This window comes from Lethenteron reissneri, chromosome 1 (genome assembly GCF_015708825.2).
Source record: "Lethenteron reissneri isolate LAM-NWPU_2019-01 chromosome 1, ASM1570882v1, whole genome shotgun sequence".
Taxonomy (NCBI): domain Eukaryota; kingdom Metazoa; phylum Chordata; class Hyperoartia; order Petromyzontiformes; family Petromyzontidae; genus Lethenteron; species Lethenteron reissneri.
Genome location: NC_083779.1, coordinates 7,785,756 through 7,810,387, shown reverse-complemented (window position 1 = coordinate 7,810,387; position 24,632 = coordinate 7,785,756). Strand labels below are relative to the sequence as shown.

Genomic DNA, 24,632 nt, shown 5'->3' with positions numbered 1-24,632 from the left:
TTTAAATAAATATAGACAACACGTTCTACTTAATTAAATAGACGTTTTAATAAATGTTTTCTCCTACAACATCAGAGTGCAGCGCCACATTAAATACGCACTACAATGACAATAGTTTAAAGCGATTTGAAGCATGTTAAATTTTTTTTTGGGGGGGGGGGGGCAGAGCTTTGTGACGTTATTTGAGGGGGGGGGTCTGACTTTTTGTGACGAAGGGGGAGAGGGGAGGGAGTCAAAAATCGTCCAAAATCGCGTGACGTCATTTATGGACGGTCCCTTAAGCAGAGAGAGTTCAACTGCGATGGGTTGCTGCTCGACAATCTGTTCAATCTTTTTGTATTATTTCCATTCTACGTGACTTTACCGAAAGAACCAAGATGAATGTGTTCAAGGCTACGCGGTGGCGGGGGGGGGTCCTCTCTCTCTCTCTGTGCTGCAGTTTGTGAGCGAGAAGATGGGAGGAGCGGAGGGCACGAAACTGGACGAGGAGTTCACCCAGATGGAGAAGGTACCTTGCCGTGAGTCGCTGCTGTCCACCCCCCCCCCCCCCACGCGTTTCGTCCACCTCAAGCCGTTCCACCTCCAAGCCGTCCACCCCCCACTCGTGCCATCCACCACCCCCACTCGTGTCGTCCAGCGGCGGTGGTGGTAGCGGTTGTGCCGATGGTGGTGTCGGTGGTGGTGGCCAGTAGGAGGCACAGGTGGTGCATCTGCCAGTTCATCTCGGTCAGGTCAATCCATGGCACCTGCGGGTCGGTCCCGTGACCTCCTCCTGCCGCGGGCGTTTGACACTTCACGTGGCCTTAAAGTGCACATTGCCTGGCGCAAGCGCCGTGGTGACGTCACCGCCACTTAGTACCGAATGGCGGTTGTTGTTGTTGGTGGCCGGGTGATGGTTCTACGTACGTATGTTGGACTTCTTTTGCACCGTACGTAGCCAGCCGTGCTAATTGGAGGTGCCGGGGAACGACAACAAACTAAACACAAAAACTTCAAAGGAAATTAGTTTGCAATTTAGTATTGTGGTGTAATGTGGTAGTGTATTATAGTGTATAGTATAGTGTATACAGAAGTGTGCGTTGTGTAGTGTATAGTGTATTATATAGTAGTGTATTATATAGTATATAGTGTATTATATAGTAGTGTGTAGTGTATTATATAGTAGTGTATAGTGCTATATAGTAGTGTATAGTGTAGTGTATAGTAGTGTATAGTGCATTATACTGGTAGGAACGAAGTGGACCAGCCTACAATAGATTATATCGTCCGTCCGTCCGACCGTCCGTCCGACCGTGTAGCAACATCGCCCCCTACTGCAAACACTTGGCATGACCCTACAAAAACCTTTAGACTCAGTGACGCTTTCCTGGCTAAACAAGTGTAACATTCCCTTATAATTCCCTCAGATAGCTTTTAATTAAAACATTTAAATTAATGAGGCTTTCCTGGCTAAACAAGTGTAACATTCCCTTATAATTCCCTGAGATAGCTTTTAATTAAAACTTTTAAATTCAAATTTTATAATTAAAACTTTTAAATTCAAATTTTACTCACAGCGCCCTAAAGCCTACAGCTAGGCCTAAAGCCTCGGACTACGCCTATTACTCTGCCTTCGTATCGTACCCCCGCGTGTGTGCAAGGGAGTTAATGTTTAACAATGTTACATTCCCTGATGCTTTTAAATAGAAACATTTAAATTTAAAGCTTTTACATAAATAATAAAAACATTTTTTTTTATAAAATTAACTCACGGCAGCCTAAAGCCTACAGCTAGGCCTAAAGCCTAGAGCTAGGCCTCAACCTCTCCCTTCGTATCGTACCCCCGTGTGTGTGAAAGGGAGTTAATGTTTTACAATGTTACATTCCCTGATGTTGTTAAATAGAAACATTTACATTTAAAGCTTTTACATAAATAATTAAAACATTTAAATTACAAATTAACTCGCAGCGCCCTAAAGCCTACAGCTAGGCCTAAAGCCTAGAACTAGGCCTCACACTCTCCCTTCGTATCGTCCGATTCGGTGTAGCAACATCGCCCCCTACTGCAAACACTTGGCAGGACCCTACAAAAACCTTTAGACTCAGTGGGGCTTTCCTGGCTAAACAAGTGTAATAATACATTATGTTTATATTCTTTGGTTATTCGTTCCTACCAGCCAACCCTGCAGGGTCCTGTTATAGTAGTGTATAGTGTATTATATAGTTGTGTGTAGTGCATTATATAGTAGTGTATAGTGTATTATATAGTAGTGTGTAGTGTATTATATAGTAGTGTATAGTGCATTATATAGTAGTGTATTATATAGTAGTGTAGAGTGTATTATATAGTAGTGTATAGTGCATTATATAGTAGTGTATTATATAGTAGTGTATAGTGTATTATATAGTAGTGTGTAGTGTATTATATAGTAGTGTATAGTGTATTATATAGTAGTGTATAGTGTATTATATGGTAGTGTATAGTGTATTATATAGTAGTGTATAGTGCATTATATAGTAGTGTATAGTGTATTATATAGTAGTGTATAGTGTATTATATAGTAGTGTATTATATAGTAGTGTATAGTGCGATATGTATGTCGAACTTACTTTGCACCGTACGTAGCCAACCGCACTAATCGTAGAAGTGTGGGGGCAGGACAACAACTAAACACAAAAAGCAGATCGAAAGAAATTCGTTTTCAAAAACTTTTTTTTTTATCGCCTCTGTTGGTCCCAGTCGCGGATTAAAGGGGCGGTTCGTGAAACCAGCCTGAAGCACTACCCAAGGGGCCATACATCCATCGTGGAGATGGAGCAGTGAAATCCCCTCCTGTGGCGGCGCTAAGTGTATCGACTGGAGCGTCGCAGCACTTTGAGAGGTCTTTTCTCCAGCAGTGGGTTGACAACATCGATTTAAGTTAACGTAAAGTTTCAAGTCGCACCGCTGGAAACTAGTTTTTTTATTGGAGGGGCAGTGCTCGTGTCCATTCGTCAAGAAATTCCACATTCCTATGGCAGTGGATAGATAGCAACCTCGATCCGTGGAGACTACATGAAACTAGACTATTTAACAAATTTTCTTAACCAGGTAAGGTCCACTGATCTGTATAGCTCTGTTTCAGAAGCAACTTCGCTATCACAAATGATAGCTCAACAAAGTGATCATCACGTGGAAAATGTATAGCTGCCGAATACTATAAACGAACATCGATTCTAATGTGGGGGGGGGGGAAACCGGAGAAAATTCCCCGTGACCACGGGGGGGAGAGAGACACCGCAAACTCCAAATATACAGCAGCAAGCGTCAGGGTCAGGATCAAACCCCACGCGCTCCTGTATACCAGGCGAGGTAGTTAACATCTCGTATCCACCGCGGTGCCTCGAATGGTTGTGGCGGAGCGATGGTTTGGCATGAGACCTCGCGTCACGGATGTCGCGGTTTTGCTGTGCGTGGGATTCCAGCAAGTGGATGTGCGCAACAAGGCGGTGGTGGAGCTCATCGCCAGGACGCAGGAGTACCTGCAGCCCAACCCAGGTGAGCGCGGCGACGCGGTTAGCGTGGCGAGCGTGTGGTGAGCGTGGTGAGTGGCGAGCATGTGGCGAATGTGGTGAGTCTGTGTCATGTGCGGGCGGCTACTGGTGCGTGCGCGTGTGTGTGCGTTGAACGCCAATGTGTGGTTTTGTGTGCGTATGTGGTTGTGTGCTGTGTGTGTGGTGCGGCGAGCGTGGTGATTTTGTGCAATGCATGGGCGGCTGTTGGTGCGTGTGTTCGTTTGTTTCGTTTCTCGGTCTGCTTGTCCTGGTGAGGGTCGTGGTGGCAGCATGTTGAGTAGGACGGTCCACACCTCCCTTTCCCTCTTCCTGGGGATTCCCAGGCGTTTCCAGGCCAGCCCAGCGACGTAGTCCCGCCAGCGTGCCCTGGGCCGGCCCCGGAGTCTTTGCCCAGTGGGAAGTGCTGCCCGGTAGAGTTCCAGTGGGAGTCTTTCGGGGGGCATCCTTACCAGGTGTCCAAACCACCTCAACTGGCTCCTCTCAATCCGGAGGAGCAGCGGCTCCCGGATTACTGAGCTCCTCGCCCGATTACAGAGAGTGGTGAGCCCAGCAACCCTGCAGGGAATCCTCATTTGGGCCCCTTGTACCCGCGATCTCATCCTTTCGGTCGTTACCCAAAGCTCATGACCACAGGTGAGGGTGGGAATGTAGATCGACCTGCAAACTGAGAGCTTGTTCGAGAACTCAGCTCCAAGTCACTACCAGAGAACGGCAAAGCGCCTGCAACACTGCGGAGGTCGCACCGATCTGCCGGCCGATTTCCCGCTCCCACGTACCATCACTCGCGAAAGAGACCCCAAAGACCTTAAACTCCTCCACTAAGGGCAGCTGTTCTGCCCTCACCTGGAGAAAAAAATTCACCATCCCCCGGGAGTGAACCATGACCTCAGATTTGGAGGTGCTCATCTTCATCGCAGCCTCTTCGTACTCGGCATCAAACCGTTAAAGTGCATGCTGGAGATCACAGACTGACGAGGCAAAGAGGACAACGCCAACCCTTACTGAAAACATCCTGGGACACGTCCCGCCGACGCCTCCTAAAACTTTTCGATTTAAAGCTTTCGTGACTGCAGGGATTCATCTTCTTGGTTCTTTCGGTAAAGTCACGTAGAAGGGAAATAATAAAATAATAAAAATTAAACATAATAAAATAATTCTCACGACGTTTCGGCCACAACGCAAGCAGCCGTCCTCAGGTGAAGAACAGGTCTGTCGGAAAGACAGCGTCTGAGAATTGTATTTTATTATGTTTTATTTTTATTATTTTATTATTTCCCTTCTATGTGACTTTACCGAAAGAACCAAGAAGATGCCTCCTAAAACGTCGGATGGTTTGCCAGAACATCTTTGAGGCTGCCCAGTAGTCCCGCTCCATGGCCTTTCCAAACTCGTCCCATGCCTCCCCGGGGCTTTAGCTTCAACGACTGCTGCAGCTGCTGCCCTCTTGGCAAGCCGGGAGGCCTTTTTTTCTGAGCATGGGTTGGAAAGCCTCCTTTTTTCAACCTGTGACAGCTTCCCTCAACACCGGTGTTCACCAGCGGGTCCGTGAGTTGCCGCCATGACAGGCACCAGCTGCCGTTAGGCCACAGCTTTCGTAGCTGCGTCCACAATCGAGGTCCCGAACATCGTCCACTCGGACTCAATGTCCACGACCTCCCCTGGAGTGCAGGAGAAGTTTTCCCGGAGGTGGAAGTTGAAATATTTCTGCACTGGATCTTCCGCTAGACGTTCCCAGAAAGCCCGCACGTTTCGCTTGGGCCTTCCACAGCTATCCGGTCGGTGCCCTAAGCGTCGGATGCAACTTTACCACCAGGTAGTGATCAGCTCTGCCCCTCTCTTCACCCGCGTGTCCAGAACATACAGCCTTAGGTCCGATTACACAACTATAAAGTCAATCATTGACCTTCGTCCCAAGGTGCTCTGCTACCCAGTACACCTATGAGTATATTTGTGTTCGAACATGGTGCTTGTTCTTGATTTGAAGCTTTCGTGACTGTAGGAATCCATACTCTTTGGTTCTTTCAGACCGTGCTTTCCCACCTGATGATGGACGCTTGTGTTGCGCCCGAAACGTCGTAATTTATTTTATTTTATACCTACGTGACTTTACCGAAAGAACCAAAGAGTATGGTGTTTGTTATTGACATTCCATGACTAGCGCAGAATTCCAATAACATCTCAACGTTCAGGTTCAGATCGGTGGGGGGGCATTGCTCCCAATCACGCCTCCCCAGGTATCTCCATCATTCCCCACGTGAACATTGAAGTCGCCCAGTAATACCGTGGAGTCGGTCGGCGGCACTCTGTCGAGCACTGCACCCACCGTCTCCAAGAAGGCCTGATACTCTGAACTGCTGTTTGGTGCACAAGCACAGACAACAGTCAGAGTTTTCCTTTCTGAGACCCGAAGTCTCATCGAGGTGACCCGCTCATCCACTGGGACACACTCCAACCGACCAGCACCCAGCCGGGGGGCTTGTGAGCATCCCCACACCCACCCGGGGCCTCTCACCAGGGGTTACTCCAGGATAGGGGAAGAGAGACCACCCCCGATCGAGAAATTTGGTATCCAGTGTCAATGCTGTGTGTGGAGGTGACACCGGCTATATAAAGTCGAACTTAATTTGGAGCTTTCGTGACTGCAGGAATTATTCTTTGGTTCTTTCGGTAAAGTCACGTATAAAGATAAAATAATAAATTGTATGCTAGTATTTAATTTAATTTATTATTTTATCTTTATACGTGACTTTATATAAAGTCGGTACCTTTCCACCTCCTACACCATCTCTGGCTCCTTCTCCCCCCCCCTTCCCCCTTAGTGATGTGACATTCCACGTCCCAACAGATAGTGTCTATAGCCGTGGAGCAGGCCGTCTGAGACCATCCCTTTCCTTGCTGTCCTGGCATCGCACACCCGCCCCTCTCTCTTCGTCCTGCGGATGGTGGGGCCCACACCGACCGGGTTACGTGGGGGGGTCACCCGCCTCACCGGGCGTTTGCCGGCGGACACCACCGCCAGGCTTGGCTCCAGGGGTGTGTCGCGGTATCCCTTGTCTGGGTGAGCTTCTCTGATTTTTGGATTTTTTAACAATTCATCAGGGGCTTTTTTTTCGTACCGTTTTTTTTTTGGTCTGGAACCTCCCCGCAGACCTGTTCGCCAAGGGAGACCCTACGAGGAGTACAAGATTCCAGGCAATGTAGCTCTGTGGGTCATTGGAACGCCCGCGTGTGTGTGTGTTGTATGGCAATGTGTGGTTTTGTGTGCGTAAGTGGTTGTGTGCTGTGTGCGTGGTTCTGTGGTTCTGTGTGTTGTGTGGGTTCTGTCTTTTGTGAGCTGTGTGTGTGGTTCTGTGTGTGTGGTTCTTTGTGTGTGGTTCTGTGTGTTTTGTGGGTTCTGTCTTTATGAGCTGTGTGCGTGGTTCTGTGGTTCTGTGTGTTGTGTGGGTTCTGTCTTTTGTGAGCTGTGTGTGTGGTTGTGTGTGTGGTTCTCTGTGTGTGGTTCTTTGTGCGTGGTTCTGTGTGTTTTGTGGGTTCTGTCTTTGTGAGCTGTGTGTGTGGTTCTGTGTGGAGCGGTGATGTGGCGGTTAGTGCGCTGCGCTACGAACCCGGTGGCCCGAATTCGATTCCCGCTCACGTCCTAGGCCTTCCCTAGGACGACTCCTCAGCCTCAAACGAGTACCTGGTGTGGTGTGTAAACATCGCCACTTGGAAGACAAAGACGGCCGGGGGTGGTGCTGGCCACCCACCCCCTCGTGTGCCGTGCCGGCCTTCATAGATGCTCGCTAACAGCACTTGCCCCAACAGTCTTTTAAGGCTACACGGGGGATCTTTGTCTTTGTGGTTCTGCGTGCGTGGTTTTGTGTAGGTATGTGGTTGTTAGATTTTAGTGGTGATTCAATTGGATGTGGGGGGGGGGGGGGGGGTTACCAGCCCCTCGCATCCGTCGAGAGCCACCAGGGGCCACCGTGGTGGCTGCAAGTCAGAGGTCGCAAACGGGTTTTGATTCCTTACCCGTACCCGTACCCGGGCCGCACCAGGGTCGCAAACGGCTACCCGTACCCGGCCGGGTATCGGGTAGGGTACGGGTATCGGGTAGGGTACGGGTATCGGGTAGGGTACGGGTATCGGGTACCCGGTTGCGACCTCTGCTGCAAGTGCCATGAGGGGGAACTGCCGATTGAAATGAGCCTCTCCCACGTGGCATTGCTCACCGCAGCACTACCGTCCGGCACCACCAAGGAGTTACTTGGTAGGCTTTGGTGGTACATGTTGTTTGTCGTTTATTGTGCAAATTCGGTCACAGTTCCTATGATCACTGTTACATTGCTTTTATGGCTTTATTTTGGTGATTTGCAAAAGTTTTTTGGTTTGGCCAAGTTTTGTTTGTTGTAGTACGGAGTTAGACTGATGGCCTTAATCTTAGTTGTCTTGTGGTTGTTGTTGTTTGACTTGCATCCCACTGGGATTTTTGCACACAGCGTTGGTGTACGGTGCTTTTTTCTGGAATTTTTGCTGGTTTTTTTCCTGGATTATCAGTTTGCACTTAGTCACATTAAGATGTTATCTTGTTCATGTTTTAGTTTTTTGTTTGTTGCGGTTGCACCCGATTCAAGAGCCAAATGGCTCACAGGGCTATTCCTAATAAATGAATTTGAACTTGAACAGTAGGGGGGCACAGGTGGTGCATCGGCCAGTCATCTCAGTCAGTCGACCCACGGCACCCGGGTCTGTCGCTTGACCTCCAGCCAGCGGGCGTTTGCTACTTCACGTGGCCTAAAAGTGCACATAGCCTGGCACAAGCGCCGTGGCGACGTCACCTTCACTGAGTGGCGAATGGCGGTTGTTGTTGTTGTTGTATGCGGTTGTGTGCTGCTGTTTGTGCCCTGCTGACGCCCCGATGCCCCCCGTGCCCCCCTTCCCCCCCAGCATCTCGAGCCAAGCTGGGGATGCTCAACACAATGTCCAAGATCCGCGGGCAGGTGAAGACGACCGGCTACCCCCAGCCCGAGGGCGTGCTGGGAGATGCGATGCTGCGCTTCGGGCACGAGATGGGCGACGAGTCACAATTCGGTCGGTAGCCTCACCCCCGTGCGCCTTCTCGCTCGCCACCGCTCACCGCTCACCGCTCGCCGCTCACCGCTCACCTCTCGCCGCTCAACTCTCAACACTCAACTCTCACCGCCCGTCCCTCGCCTCTCACCACTTACCTCACACCGCTCAACTCTCACCACTCACCCTCTCACCGCTCAACTCTCGCTCACCTCTCGCCGCTCACCGCCCGTCGCTCGCCTCTCACCACTCACCACTCGCCTCTCACCGGCCCACCGCTCAACTCTCACCACTTCACCTCACACACACCCTCAATCTCTCACCGCCCACCTCTCCCTCTCGCCGCTCACTCGTCAACCCCTCACCTCTCACCTCAACCGCCGCTCACGTGCTCACACACGCTCAACTTTCACCGTCCCAAGCCGCTCACCATCTCCACTCACTCAACCTCTCACGTGCTCACCGACTCACCACTCAGCTCACCTCTACACCCTCACCGCTCGCCGCTCGCCACTACCGCCCCCTGCTGCTCGCCTCTGCACCCGCTCACCTCTCACCACTGACCTCCCCCGTGCCCAGGGTAGGTGAACGAGTCGTGTGTGCGCTGTGCCCCCCACCACCCCCTCCGACCCCCCCCTCCCCCCCTCCCGCCATCTCGTCCTTCCCCCCCACCGCCACCCGCCACAGGCCAGGCGCTCGTGGATGTGGGCGAGTCCCTGAAGCAGCTGTCGGAGGCCCAAGGATGCGCTGGACATCAGCGTCAAGCAGAACTTCATTGACCCCCTGCAGAGTCTGCAGGACAAGGAGCTACGTGAGATCGGGGTGAGTGCCGGAGCGGGGTGGGGGGGGGCTAGCAGTGGGGGGGGGGGGGGGGGCTAGCAGTGGGGGGGGCTAGCAGTGGGGGGGGGGGGGTCAGGTAAGAAGCCTCATTGAATCTTGACTTAAAGCTTTCGTGACTGCAGCAATTCATATTCTTTGGGTCTTTCGGTAAAGCCACGTAGGTAGGTTGAGGAGACGGCCGCTTGTGTTGCGATCGAAACGTCGCAGTTTTTTTTACACGCTTTTATTGAACTCACTCTGTCAGCTGTCGTATCCCAAATCTTGTAGCTCAATTTTAACCCCATTCCCAATGTGGTATCGACTGCAAACTTGGTATACTTATGTCACTACTGATGACAATACTATATTCTATCATAGAAATTTTTTTTTAAACATTCTTTTACACGCTTTTTATAAACTCACTGTCTGTTGTCGTATCCTCAAATCTTGTAGCTCAATTTTAACCCACTTCCCAATGTCGTATCGACTGCATACTTGGTATACGTATGCCATACTGCTGACAATACAATATTCTATCATTGAAAATAAAATATATATTTTTAAGCGATCTTTTTTATATCTTATGTTTCGGCTTGGGTCTAATTGTCCACGCTCAACTGACGTTGGCTGTAAATCACCACGGTTTCTTACGTTATGGCAAGCTTCGGAGCCACTTCCTGGAGTCGTGGAGTTCTGCCATTACTCGTACGGTACATTTCATTAAAGCGTGTTTTCAAAAAAGTATTATTACTTATTTATTATTTTCTTTCAACCTATCTCAGTGGCTTTACCGAAAGCCCCAAAGAGTCTCAAAGCCTCTTCGTCAACGATTTTGTTTTCGCGTCTTTCACGACAATATTTTGCCTGCAAAAAAATAATCCGTCAAGACGCGCAACACCTTGGTAAACGGATGATATCTTGCGATGCTGCTGCTGGCTTTTTTGTTGTTGGCAGTGGCGTTGCCCCAGGTGTTAAACGTGTTGGTATAGGAAGGGCCATTTCCCGCCATTCCCCCACGGAATCATCCTCAATGCAAATTCGCGGGGGAGCGCGCGCACTGGACATTTTCACGATTTAGACGACGACCAGCGAAAGACGAGGGCAGAGGGAGACCTGCGGATGAGACGAGATTGAGGTTGATGTTGTGTGACCCTGGTGGGAACTCGAGAGACAAGGACAGGAGCCTCATTGATAACACTGGTCAACACACTTTTTCTGACATAAGGTATTCCAACGGTTCTAATGTAATTTGGGGTGCTGATTCCTTATCTGGCATCAGTTTTTGTCTATCACATCAGGTTTTTGAGATATCAAATATTGCATTTTCAATAAAAACTGCAGAAGAAAAATATTAAATAAATGTGGATATCTACATAGAATTATATTATAAACACACTATCCTAAAAATACAGCACCATAATTTAACACTAAAGCAGTCACTGACTCGCAACTACTTGCAATCATACGTGACAGAGTTAATTTCGGGTAAAATCAATTAAAATTGGATATGCCGATAGCATAAAAATGATGTGATAGAGCAAATCTGAGATCAGATTTGGAATCAGCACCCTGAAATTAGTCTAAAACAGCTGCAAAAGTCCAGGCCAGAAAAACATGTTTTTTTTTGTTGACCAGTGTAATTGGTTTTTTACCCTTCTATCTGGCAACAAAACTGACACCTTTTTTACAAGGAGTCATGTTTGCATAGACCACAATACCTGCAGCCATAATGCAAACAAAAAACATAACTCTGATAATATATGCACTGTCCTTGAAGTTGACTGGTCCACACCCGAGACAGCTTTCCTTAGAGCCTAGTCTCACATGGGTTGGACCAGATGACGCCAAAAGGCGCACAACTCAAAGACAATGCACCATCAGAGTATGAGAGCTCGGGGTAAGCATTTACACCATTGGAACCTCATTTGCCAGTAAAAAATATGATAATTGGTTTTTTACCCTTCTATCTGGCAGCAAGAGTGACCTGGGAGGTGCTGTCAGTAGCAGGGGGCGACGATTACGACTGCTGCTGCTGCGGCTGCGTAGAAAACCAATTGAGTAAATTTAAAAACTAGAATTTTGGTGTCCTGCCCTTTTCAGCTCCTGCGGAGGGCTTCTCAACGCTTCACGCCTAGCCTGTCGCCCTCACTGATTTTCTCTTCTCCCCCCCCCCCTCCCCCAATGTCTGCGGATACTACTGACTCTATTGTATGGTGGGTGTGTAGACATTTATTCCTGTTAGATCAACTTTTTACCCCCATATCTCGGGATGGGGGGGTCCACTTTCTATAACTTTTTGATTCAGACCTTCTGAAAGGCTCTCACCGTTTAGTTGACGGACAAACGGACAAACGAAACGCCGGGCTTTTATAATGAGAAGATTTGGCGAATTTGGACCTCGACGCCGACGGCACGCAATGGTACCGACCCTTGTGAGCGGTGTCGCGGGAACGTCAACGTCCCTCCGTGACGGCGCGCGGCGCGAATTCGGGTCCCCGCGGTTCGTGCGCGCGTACCGCGGCCATTAACCAGGGCGGCCGTCCTAATTCGAAGAGCGAACCTCCGCAACGAGCGGCGAACTGCCGTGGCCCCGGTGTCGAATCGCGGTCTCGGCGGAGGATGGGACAGGACTTGGGGGGCCTGGACGTTAGCCCTGGCTGGCGCCCCCCATCTTGACGTGGGTTGTGTGTACGTGTGTGTGTGTGTACGTGTGTGTGTGTACGTGTGTGTGTGTACGTGGGTCTGCCCCGTGACCTCCTGCCAGCGGGCGTTCAACACTTCACGTGGCCTCAAGGTGCACATGGCCTGGCACAAGCGTCGTGGTGACGTCACCGCCACTTAGTGGCGAATGGCGGTTGTTGTCTGTTGTGTGTACGTGTGTGTGGGGGAGCGGTGGTGGTAGCGGTTAGCGCTACACTGCGCTAAAGAACCCTGAGACCCGCGTTCGATTCCCGCTCACGACCAACACCGGTGACGGTTATTTGAACCGGCCTCCTCTATGGCGACTCAGCCTCAAATGATTACCTGGTGTGTAAACATCGCCACTAGGGAGACAAAGGCAGCTAGGCGTGGCGCTTGCCACCCACCCCCCTCGTGTGCCGTACCGGCCTTCATAAGCTCTACTCGCTAACAGCACTTGCCCCAACAGTCTGTTGAGGCTATACGGGGGATCTTTGCCTTTGTGTCGCCTACCCTCCGCAGCACCACCTGAAGAAGCTGGAGGGCCGGCGCCTCGACTTTGACTACAAGAAGAAGCGGCAGGGCAAGGTGGCCGACGACGAGATCCGCCAGGCGGCCGAGAAGTTTGACGAGTCTCGCGACGTCACCGCCACAAGCATGAGCAACCTCCTGGAGAGCGAAGTACGGGGGGGGGGCAGTCGAGGCGGGGAGGGGGGGGCGGTGAGGGGGGTGCGAGGGCATGTGGTGGTGGCAGGGAGAGAGAGCTTGCTGGAGGCTAAGATCTTTCACGATTACGGCACGTGGCCCGCATTTCGAGGCAATGTCAGAGACAGGTGGGCCCGTAGGCTCGCACGGAGATCCATGGTCTGACATAGAGACCCACAGGCTCGCACGGAGATCCATGGACTGACATAGAGACCCACAGACTCGCACAGAGACCCACAGACTCGCACAGAGACCCACAGGCTCACACAGAGACCCACTGGCTCACACAGAGATCCATGGACTGAAATAGAGACCCACAGGCTCGTACAGAGATCCATGGAGCAACACAGAGACCCACAGGCTCGCACAGAGACCCACAGGCTCACACAGTGATCCATGGTCTGACATAGAGAACCTCAGGCTCAAAGAGTGGGTCTCTGTGTAAGTCTTTGTGTCCCTGCGTGAGTGTGGTTCTCTGTGCGAGTCTGTGGGTCTCTACTCTTTGGTTCTTTCGGTAAAGTCACGTAGGTATAAAATAAAATAAATTAAATCACGACGTTTCGGGCGCAACACAAGCGTCCGTCATCAGGTGGGACAACCACAGCAAGAAACACTTGCTGAAGTGAGCGGGTCTCTTTGTGGGTCTCTTTGAGAGGCTCACGGCTCTCCGCGATGGGTGTAGAAGCGGCTAGAGGGACGGCGCGCAGGAGGGTACGAGAGGGATGTGGGTCGCGGCGGCGAGTGGGAGCGACGCTGGCGCTGTTGTGCATCGCAGGTGGAGCAGGTGTCGCAGCTGGAGGCGCTGGTGGAGGCGCAGCTCGAGTACCACCGGCAGGTAGTGGACATCCTGGACGACCTGCAGAGCACGCTGCAGGACAGGTCAGCGCCCCCCCCACCCCCCCCCACCCCCACCACGACGAAACGCCGACCCACACGCACGCCGTGTCAACCCACACGGTTTACCCAGTAGTCTTGTGCAGGGAAATTAAGTTTTCAGGTCCACACGGCATACGGACACTTCAATACGGGGCAAAACATTTCTTCGTGTCTATTTGTTTCTGTTTCTCCCTTGTGATGGGACTTTGTGGAGGATGAACGTTGAGATTTATGAGGGGCACTACGGTGTGACCAATAAGGTCTGAGTTGGTCTGTAATAGGGTAGGGCACTGATAAGGGGTTGACAGATATGCGCACAAAGCAACACAATGCGCTCTCCTGCAGCCCGACATCTTTAATTTGTAATCCGCTATTTTGCGCGCGCACACGCGTGTTCGGTTCTGCGCGACGACCCGGCCAAGTGTCGTGTGTTGAAATTCGTCGGCGCGTGTCGTGAAGGGTACTGCAAGTTTTAAAGTTTTCGACTTGCAGTACCCGTCATTCGTCGGGCTGTATGTGTGTTGAACCTCTTTCGCGCCACCATACGTAGCCAACCATGCTAATCGGAGGTGCAGTCTTGAGCAGTGTTAGTCTATGGGCAGTGTTGAGTCTATGGGCAGTGTTAGTCTATGTGCAGTGTTGAGTCTATGGACAGTGTTGAGTCTATGGTGTAGTGTTGAGTCTATGGGCAGTGTTGAGTCTATGGGCAGTGTTAGTCTATGGGCAGTGTTGAGTCTATGGTGTAGTGTTGAGTCTATGGGCAGTGTTAGTCTATGGGCAGTGTTAGTCTTTGGGCAGTGTTAGTCTTTGGGCAGTGTTGAGTCTATGGGCAGTGTTGAGTCTATGGACAGTGTTAGTCTATGGACAGTGTTGAGTCTATGGTGTAGTGTTGAGTCTATGGGCAGTGTTGAGTCTATGGGCAGTGTTAGTCTATGGGCAGTGTTAGTCTATGGGCAGTGTTAGTATTTGGGCAGTGTTAGTCTATGGGCAGTGTTAGTCTTTGGGCAGTGTTGAGTCTATGGGCAGTTTGTTTGTTAAACTTATTTGGCACCGTACGTAGCCAACTGTGCTCATCGGAGCTGCATTGTCTTCCAGTTAGCGAACAAATACATTGTAAGGTCCCGCTCATCACACACGAAATATTTCTCTGAAATGAACCACAATGCCTCGCTGATCTCGCCAAGGGGCGTAAACCATCCTGACGCGAACTCCGCTCATCCTCGCAGCAGCAGCGGCTATTGGCTGGGCCATCGAACAAAGGCGGTGGTCGCTTCTGCGGCCGTCTGGAACGCCCTTCCCTTCCGATATGAGGAAGCCACTCGGAGCTGCGATGCACTTTTAAATCATCATCATCTAGATCGACAAACTCATTTCTGTAGAAGTGCATTTTTGTTGCGTTTCGTGTTGTTGTCCTTTCCCTTCACACCACCGATTTAGCACGGCTGGCTACGTACGGTGCGAAAGAAGTTCAACATAGATATGTAACGACGACTTGACACACTTCTCTTTAGATGGCACTTTACTGAAGACACGGTCACTTGACATCAGGCGGAGACCCCCATTGCAACAGCCCCGAGTCTCCCACGCATCTCCCCCTTATATGCCAACGAGGCCACGCCCCCCTTCCCGATCATTCTCGCTGACTCTGGACGCTCGCTACACCGGCAGACTCCACCGTCCTCTTCCGTCACCTGGCCACGCTCCCTTCTCGATCATTCCCCTAGCCACCAGTCCCTTCGCACTCACTACTGACTCCCCTGTCATTGCCTCCCATAGCCACCAGTCCCTTCGCACTCACTATTGATACCCCTGTCATTCCCTCCCGTAGCCACCAGTCCATTCACACTGCAGGCTGACTCCCCTGTCATTACCCCTCGTGGCCACTAGTCCACTCGCACTGCAGGCTGACTCCCCTGTCATTACCTCCCATGGCCACTAGTCCACTCGCACTGCAGGCTGACTCCCCTGTCATTACCTCCCATGGCCACCAGTCCATTCACACTGCAGGCTGTCTCCCCTGTCATTACCTCCCATGGCCACTAGTCCACTCGCACTGCAGGCTGACTCCCCTGTCATTACCTCCCGTGGCCACTAGTCCACTCACACTGCAGGCTGACTCCCCTGTCATTACCTCCCGTGATCACTAGTCCACTCACACTGTAGGCCGACTCCCCTGTCATTACCTCCCGTGATCACTAGTCCATTCACACTGTAGGCCGACTCCCCTGTCATTACCTCCCATGGCCACTAGTCCATTTGCACTGCAGGCTGACTCCCCTGTCATTACCTCCCGTGATCACTAGTCCATTGACACTGCAGGCTGACTCCCCTGTCATTACCTCCCATGGCCACTAGTCCATTCACACTGTAGGCCGACTCCCCTGTCATTACCTCCCGTGATCACTAGTCCACTCACACTGTAGGCCGACTCCCCTGTCATTACCTCCCGTGATCACTAGTCCATTCACACTGTAGGCCGACTCCCCTGTCATTACCTCCCGTGATCACTAGTCCATTCACACTGTAGGCCGACTCCCCTGTCATTACCTCCCGTGATCACTAGTCCACTCACACTGTAGGCCGACTCCCCTGTCATTACCTCCCGTGATCACTAGTCCACTCACACTGTAGGCCGACTCCCCTGTCATTACCTCCCGTGATCACTAGTCCATTCACACTGTAGGCCGACTCCCCTGTCATTACCTCCCGTGATCACTAGTCCATTCACACTGTAGGCCGACTCCCCTGTCATTACCTCCCGTGACCACTAGTCCACTCACACTGTAGGCCGACTCCCCTGTCATTACCTCCCGTGATCACTAGTCCATTCACACTGTAGGCCGACTCCCCTGTCATTACCTCCCGTGACCACTAGTCCACTCACACTGTAGGCCGACTCCCCTGTCATTACCTCCCGTGACCACTAGTCCACTCACACTGTAGGCCGACTCCCCTGTCATTACCTCCCGTGATCACTAGTCCACTCACACTGTAGGCCGACTCCCCTGTCATTACCTCCCGTGATCACTAGTCCATTCACACTGTAGGCCGACTCCCCTGTCATTACCTCCCGTGACCACTAGTCCACTCACACTGTAGGCCGACTCCCCTGTCATTACCTCCCGTGACCACTAGTCCACTCACACTGTAGGCCGACTCCCCTGTCATTACCTCCCGTGACCACTAGTCCACTCACACTGTAGGCCGACTCCCCTGTCATTACCTCCCGTGATCACTAGTCCACTCACACTGTAGGCCGACTCCCCTGTCATTACCTCCCGTGATCACTAGTCCATTCACACTGTAGGCCGACTCCCCTGTCATTACCTCCCGTGACCACTAGTCCATTCACACTGTAGGCCGACTCCCCTGTCATTACCTCCCGTGACCACTAGTCCATTCACACTGCAGGCTGACTCCCCTGTCATTACCTCCCATGGCCACTAGTCCATTCACACTGCAGGCTGACTCCCCTGTCATTACCTCCCGTGACCACTAGTCCATTTGCACTGCAGGCTGACTCCCCTGTCATTACCTCCCATGGCCACTAGTCCATTTGCACTGCAGGCTGACTCCCCTGTCATTACCTCCCATGGCCACTAGTCCATTCACACTGCAGGCTGACTCCCCTGTCATTACCTCACGTGACCACTAGTCCACTCACAGCGCATGTAGCCTCTACTGTAATTACACATACGTACGTACACTGGTGGGGGCTGGGGGTGGTGGGGGTATCCACGAGAGCTCCGGTCGGGTGACCGGTTCCTTAAACAAACTCACCGGGGTTTTCGGGCCGGCATTAAGCACAGGTCAATTGGATTCTACGATACGTGCACACACTCGCACACACAGACCAAGATCACAACCGCCGTTTGTGGAAGTGCTGCTAATGCGAGCACACTGCACCGGATGTTCTTGTTAAGGCTGAGCCAACCTGGGTGGGGGGAGCGGGGTGGGGGGGGGGTCCGTCACCATCACCCTCACCACCCTCACCTCCCCCCCCCGGCAGGGTGGTGTCGGCGTCAGCGCGCCCGCGCCAGCGTCGAGAGTTCAAGCTGCAGCCCGTGACGACCTTCGACGGCCCCGACGAGACCGAGGAGCCCGTGGGGACCCCCATCTACACGCCGACCGCGGTGACGGCGACGACGACGACCGCGGCGACGGAGGCGCCGGCGGAGGAGGACGCGGCGCCGGCCACCCCGTCCCCGTCGCCTGGGCACAAGACAGCCGGTAGGATGACGACGCTGACGGTGGGCCATCGGCATGCAGGTCGCGTGCCGCGGCTGGCAGGGACGTAGTTGCTGGTGGTGGTGGTGCTGGTGGTGGTTGCTGCTGGTGGTGGTTGCTGGTGGTGGTGGTGCTGGTGGTGCTGGTGGTGCTGGTGGTGGTGGTGCGGCTGGTGGTGGTGCTGCTGGTGGTGGTGCTGCTGGTGGTGGTGCTGGTGGTGGTGCTGGTGGTGCTGGTGCTCACGCCGCTTCACCGCAAGCGGCGCCTGGGTTCGATTCCTGACTCGGGTGCAGAGTGTGAGAGTGAGATAGATAGTGAGTGAGTGGAGTTTGTGTGTTCTCCCCCTGTTCTAGATAGTGAGTGAGATAGTGAGTGAGTGGAGTGTGTGTGTTCTCCCCCTGTTCTAGATATTGAGTGAGATAGTGAGTGAATGGAGTTTGTGTGTTCTCCCCCTGTTCTAGATATTGAGTGAGATAGTGAGTGAGTGGAGTGTGTGTGTTCTCCCCCTGTTCTAGATAGTGAGTGAGATAGTGAGTGAGTGGAGTGTGTGTGTTCTCCCCCTGTTCTAGATATTGAGTGAGATAGTGAGTGAATGGAGTTTGTGTGTTCTCCCCCTGTTCTAGATAGTGAGTGAGATAGTGAGTGAGTGGAGTGTGTGTGTTCTCCCCCTGTTCTAGATAGTGAGTGAGATAGTGAGTGAATGGAGTTTGTGTGTTCTCCCCCTGTTCTAGATAGTGAGTGAGATAGTGAGTGAGTGGAGTGTGTGTGTTCTCCCCCTGTTCTAGATATTGAGTGAGATAGTGAGTGAATGGAGTTTGTGTGTTCTCCCCCTGTTCTAGATAGTGAGTGAGATAGTGAGTGAGTGGAGTTTGTGTGTTCTTCCCCTGTTCTAGATAGTGAGTGAGATAGTGAGTGAGTGGAGTTTGTGTGTTCTTCCCCTGTTCTAGATAGTGAGTGAGATAGTGAGTGAGTGGAGTTTGTGTGTTCTTCCCCTGTTCTAGATATTGAGTGAGATAGTGAGTGAATGGAGTTTGTGTGTTCTCCCCCTGTTCTAGATAGTGAGTGAGATAGTGAGTGAATGGAGTTTGTGTGTTCTCCCCCTGTTCTAGATAGTGAGTGAGATAGTGAGTGAATGGAGTTTGTGTGTTCTTCCCCTGTTCTAGATAGTGAGATAGATAGTGAGTGAATGGAGTGTGTGTGTTCTCCCCCTGTTCTAGATAGTGAGTGAGATAGTGAGTGAGTGGAGTTTGTGTGTTCTCCCCCTGTTCTAGATAGTGAGTGAGATAGTGAGTGAGTGGAGTTTGTGTGTTCTTCCCCTGTTCTAGATAGTGAGTGAGATAGTGAGTGAATGGAGTTTGTGTGTTCTTCCCCTGTTCTAGATAGTGAGTGAGATAGTGAGTGAGTGGAGTTTGTGTGTTCTTCCCCTGTTCTAGATAGTGAGTGAGATAGTGAGTGAGTGGAGTTTGTGTGTTCTCCCCCTGTTCTAGATAGTGAGTGAGATAGTGAGTGAGTGGAGTTTGTGTGTTCTCGCCCTGTTCTAGATAGTGAGTGAGATAGTGAGTGAATGGAGTTTGTGTGTTCTTCCCCTGTTCTAGATATTGAGTGAGATAGTGAGTGAATGGAGTTTGTGTGTTCTTTTCCTGTTCTAGATAGTGAGTGAGATAGTGAGTGAGTGGGGTTTGTGTGTTCTGCCCCTGCTCTGCAGAGTGTGATTGAGTGAGAGTGAGTGATTGGAGTTTGTGTGTTCACCTCTGCTCTGCAGTGAGTGAGTGAGATAGTGAGATAGTGAGTGAGTGGAGTTTGTGTGTTCTCCCCTGCTCTGCAGAGTGTGAGTGAGTGAGATAGTGAGTGCGTGAGATAGTGAGTGAGTGATATAGTGAGTGAGTGAGATAGTGAGTGAGTGAGATAGTGAGTGAGATAGTGAGCGAGATAGTGAGATAGTGAGTGAGTGAGCGAGTGGAGTTTGTTCTCCCCACGTTCCGCATGGGTTTCCTCCGGGTTGTCTGGTTTCCTGCCGTAGCTAAAAATGTACAATGCACAGTAACTGGTCTTGAGCAACTCTTTCCCATGATGAAAATCTCCCTGCAAATTTATATAAACTATTAAACTATTTTGTATTTTACCAGGTAAGGCCCACTGAGCTAAGCAACTCATTTCCAGAAGCGGCCTGGCCAACACAAATGATAGCTCAACGAAGTGGCCTATCGTCACGTGGACATTTATAGCAGCCAAACACTCTGCACGCGCGTTGATCATAAATGTGGAGGGGAAAAAACCGGAGGACCCGGAGAAAAGTCCACGGGGGAGAGAGAGAGACACGCAAATTCCAAAGATTTTAGCGTCGGGGTCCTGATCGTACCTACGGCCTCCTGCATACCAGGCGAGGTAGTTAACATCTCCTGGCCACCGTGATGATGATGAGAGCGAGAGACACACAAACTCCAAATATACAGCAGGCGTCAGGGTCGGTATTGAACCCACGACCTCCTGCATACCAGGCGAGGTAGTTAACATCTCCTAGCCACCGTGATGATGATGATGAGAGAGAGACACACACAAACTACAAATACAGTATACAGCAGCAGGCGTCAGGGTCGGGATTGAACCCACGACCTCCTGCATACCAGGCGAGGTAGTCAACATCTCCTAGCCACCGTGATGATGATGAGAGAGAGAGATACGCAAACTCCAAATATACAGCAGGCATCAGGGTCGTGATCGAACCCACGACCTCCTGTAGACCAGGCGAGGTAGTTAACATCTCATAGCCACCGTGATGATGATGAGAGAGACACACAAACTCCAAATATACAGCAGCAGGCGTCAGGGTCGGGATCGTACCCACGGCCTCCTGTACACCAGGCGAGGTAGTCAACATCTCCTAGCCACCGTGATGATGGGAGAGAGACACGCAAACTCCATATATACAGCAGGCGTCAGGGTCGGGATTGAACCCACGGCCTCCTGTACACCAGGTGAGGTAGTTAACATCTCCTAGTCACCGTCATGATGATGAGAGAGAGACACACACAAACTCCTAATATACAGCAGGCGTCAGGGTCGGGATTGAACCCACGACCTCCTGCATACCAGGCGAGGTCGTTAACATCTCCTAGCCACCGTGATGATGATGAGAGAGACACACACAAACTCCAAATATACAGCAGGCGTCAGGGTCGGGATTGTACCCACGACCTCCTGTAGACCAGGTGAGGTAGTTAACATCTCCTAGCCACCGTGGCGCCCCGAATCACTCCATTTGGGATCACACATTAGCAGCAGCACCACCGCCATCACCCCACAACTACTCAAAACCAAACATTGATAGGACACCCTCCTGAAATAGAGGCCTCGGAGACTCGGTGAGGCTACCCTGGGTAAAGTAATGTAACGATGATAAAAAAAACAGAGATATTGTAATCGATGTCATCATTGCAATGCCAATCACTACTCTAATCAGTATGGCCGGCATCACCATCATAATTTTTAGTCATCTTCCGGTGTCGTTACAGAGACACTTCTGGTTTGACTTGGCCCCATACCCGCTCATGTAGCAACAATCAGAATCAGAATCTGTATTCATCCTGGAAGAATCCGATGAGCTGTAAAGCTCTTTTTCACAGATGTCCACGAAACATTTCGCGTATGTTTTCGTGTTCAGCTCTTTTTTCGCCGTACGTAGCCAGCCTTGCTAATCGGAGGTTCGGTTGGAAGGACAACGAACTAAAGACAAAACAAATCACTTCTAGAGAAATTCGTTTGTCAATCCGCACGATTTCAAAGTGCAGCAACAGCTCCCGGTGGTTTCCTCATATCGCTAAGGAAGAGCGTTCCAGACGGCCGCAGAAGCGCATCTGAAAGCGCCGCGCGATGATGCGGCGACCACCGCCTTTGTTCGATGGCCCAGTCAAAAGCCGCTGCTGCTGCAAGGGTGACCACCGGAGTTGTGATCTGTTACCCATGCAGGTCTCACAAGATTCCAACTCCCATCTGGGGTCTTTTCGAGTTGTAACCGAGACCTGGTAACCGGTGCACAGCTCCCAGTGGCTTGCTAATCTCGGAAGGGATAGCGCGTTCCAGACGGCCGCAGACACGCGTCTGAGTGAACGATGTGTGAAAGTGAACGATGGAGTGAGTGAGAGTGATCGCTGGCGTGGGAGTGAACGATGCAGTGAGAGTGAACAATGAGAGTGAACGATGGCGTGAGTGAACAATAGAGTGAGAGTGAACAATAGAGTGAGAGTGAACGATGCAGTGAGCGTGAACAATGATTGTGAGTGAACGATGCAGTGAGAGTGAACGATGAGAGTGAACGATGGCGTGAGTGAACAATAGAGTGAGCGTGAAAGATGATCGTGAGTGAACGATAGAGTGAGCGTGAACGATGATCGTGAGTGAACGATGCAGTGAGAGTGAATGCTGGCGTGGGAGTGAACGATGAGGGTGAGAGTGAGCGATGGAGTGAACGATAGAGTGAGAGTGAACGATGCAGTGAGCGTGAACAATGATTGTGAGTGAACGATGGAGTGAGAGTGAATGACGGGCAAGTCTCTCACACCCCCCCCCCCACGCTCTCCTGCTACCCCCCCTGCCCTCCCCCCTCCCCGCGTAGCCCCCCCGGAGGGGCCGTGCTGCAGGGCGCTGTACGACTTTGACGCGGAGAACGAGGGCGAGCTGGCGTTCCGCGAGGGCGACGTCGTCTCCCTCGTGTCGCAGGTGGACGACAACTGGTTCGAGGGCGCCATCGACGGGCGCCCGGGATTCTTCCCGGTCAACTACGTCGAAGTGCTGGTGCCGCTGGCGCCCTGAGGGCCGCTGTGCGGGCACCGGCAGAGGTGGTGGGGGTGGTGGTAGAGGTCGCAAACGGGTTTTGATTCCTTACCCGTACCCGGCCACACCAGGGTCGCAAACGGGTACCCGTTACCAGCCGGGTACGGGTAGCTGGGTATCGGGTAGGGTACGGGTATCGGGTACCCGGTTGCGACCTCTGGGTGGTGGTGGTGGGGGCTGTGGGACTGCTGCCACCGCCGGTGATTCAATTAATGAAATCGAATTTTGAGGTTTGTTTTTTCGTTCTTAAATTAATTCCTGATTATTTTCATTCCCAGCGTCGTGGCGATCGCACGGCGCTGCCAGCAGCGGCGGTGGTGACGGTGGTCGCCGCCGCCGCCTTCAGGGGTCGCCCACGCGAAACCTATTGCCTCTGCGTGCGGTGCGCCACGGGTCACGGGCCACTTGTCAAGGGGGGGCGGTCCCCGTCGACGACGCTCGTGCACGCGAGTTGGTTGAGCGCGGCTGCCGTCACGTGATCGACCGCGCGCCCCAACTCCTCACGTGGTGTTAGTGGCGGCGGTGGCAGTGGTGCATCTCTCTGCGGGGAGCGGCAGCGCGGCGCTGCGCTGCGAACCGGGCGGGCCGAGTTCGACTCCCGCTCACTGCCAACGCCGGGGAGTATTATCTGAATCGGTCCTGGGCCTCGTCTAGGTCGATTCGGCCTCAAATGAGTACCCGGCGTGGTGCGTAGTAAACATCGCCACTGGGGAGACAAAGGCGGCCGGGCGTGGTGCTGGCCACCCACCCCCTCGTATGCCATGCCGGCCTTCACGGGGGATCTTTGTCTTTGGTGCATCTCTTTGGGGGGGAATGGGGGTGGGGGAATGGGGGTGGGGAACTGGGTCATGGGATAAGGGAATCGTTGATTAGGGGGCGGGAGGGGGAGGGGCTAACGTCTGCGCTGGATCGCAGAACCCACCTCGGGGGGGCGGGGAACTCCCTGCTAGGGGGAGTGGGGGGGGGCTGGGGGTGGGAGGGGGAGTGGGGGGGGCTGGGCGTGGGAAGGGGAAATGGGGGGGGGGGCTGGGAGGGGGGGCTGGGGGTGGGAGGGGGAGTGGGGGCTGGGAGGGGGGGCTGGGGGTGCTGGGCTCGCTCCGCGTCGCGTGTGGCCCACGCCTCAGGTCGCCGTGTGGGTACGGGGAGGGCGACAACACGGGGGGGGGGGACTGGGGGGGGGGTGCTGGGGGGGGTTATTGGGGGGGGGCTACGGGAGGGGTTCTATCGAGGTCCCCCACGCTCCCCTTCTCCCCTGTGGGCCTTGGTGCTCTTGATTGTTGGTTGGGGGTGAGGGGGTGATTGGAGGGGGAGGGGGTGATTGGAGGGGGGGTGAGGGGGGGATTGGAGGGGGAGGGGTGATTGGAGGGGGGGGTGAGGGGGGGATTGGAGGGGGAGGGGGTGATTGGAGGGGGGGGTGAGGGGGGGATTGGAGGGGGAGGGGGTGATTGGAGGGGGAGGGGGTGATTGGAGGGGGGGGTGAGGGGGGATTGGAGGGGGAGGGGGTGATTGGAGGGGGGGGTGAGGGGGGATTGGAGGGGGAGGGGGTGATTGGAGGGGGGGTGAGGGGGGATTGGAGGGGAGGGGGTGATTGGAGGGGGAGGGGTGATTGGAGGGGGGGGTGAGGGGGTGATTGGAGGGGGAGGGGGGTGATTGGAGGGGGGGGGTGAGGGGGTGATTGGAGGGGGAGGGGGTGATTGGAGGGGGGGGTGAGGGGGGGATTGGAGGGGGAGGGGGTGATTGGAGGGGGGTGAGGGGGGGATTGGAGGGGGGGAGGGGGTGATTGGAGGGGGAGGGGGTGATTGGAGGGGGGGGTGAGGGGGTGATTGGAGGGTGAGGGGTGTTGAGTGGGGGGGGGTGAGGGGGGATTGGAGGGGAGGGGGTGATGGGGTGATTGGAGGGGGGGTGATTGGAGG

The 24,632-nt window shown here is 52.8% G+C and overlaps 1 pseudogene; it reads left to right on the top strand.

Moving 5' to 3' along the window:
* Positions 1-389: 389 nt before the first annotated feature.
* On the top strand, positions 390-23,523 carry LOC133352646 (endophilin-A2-like; annotated as a pseudogene).
* Positions 23,524-24,632: the final 1,109 nt, after the last annotated feature.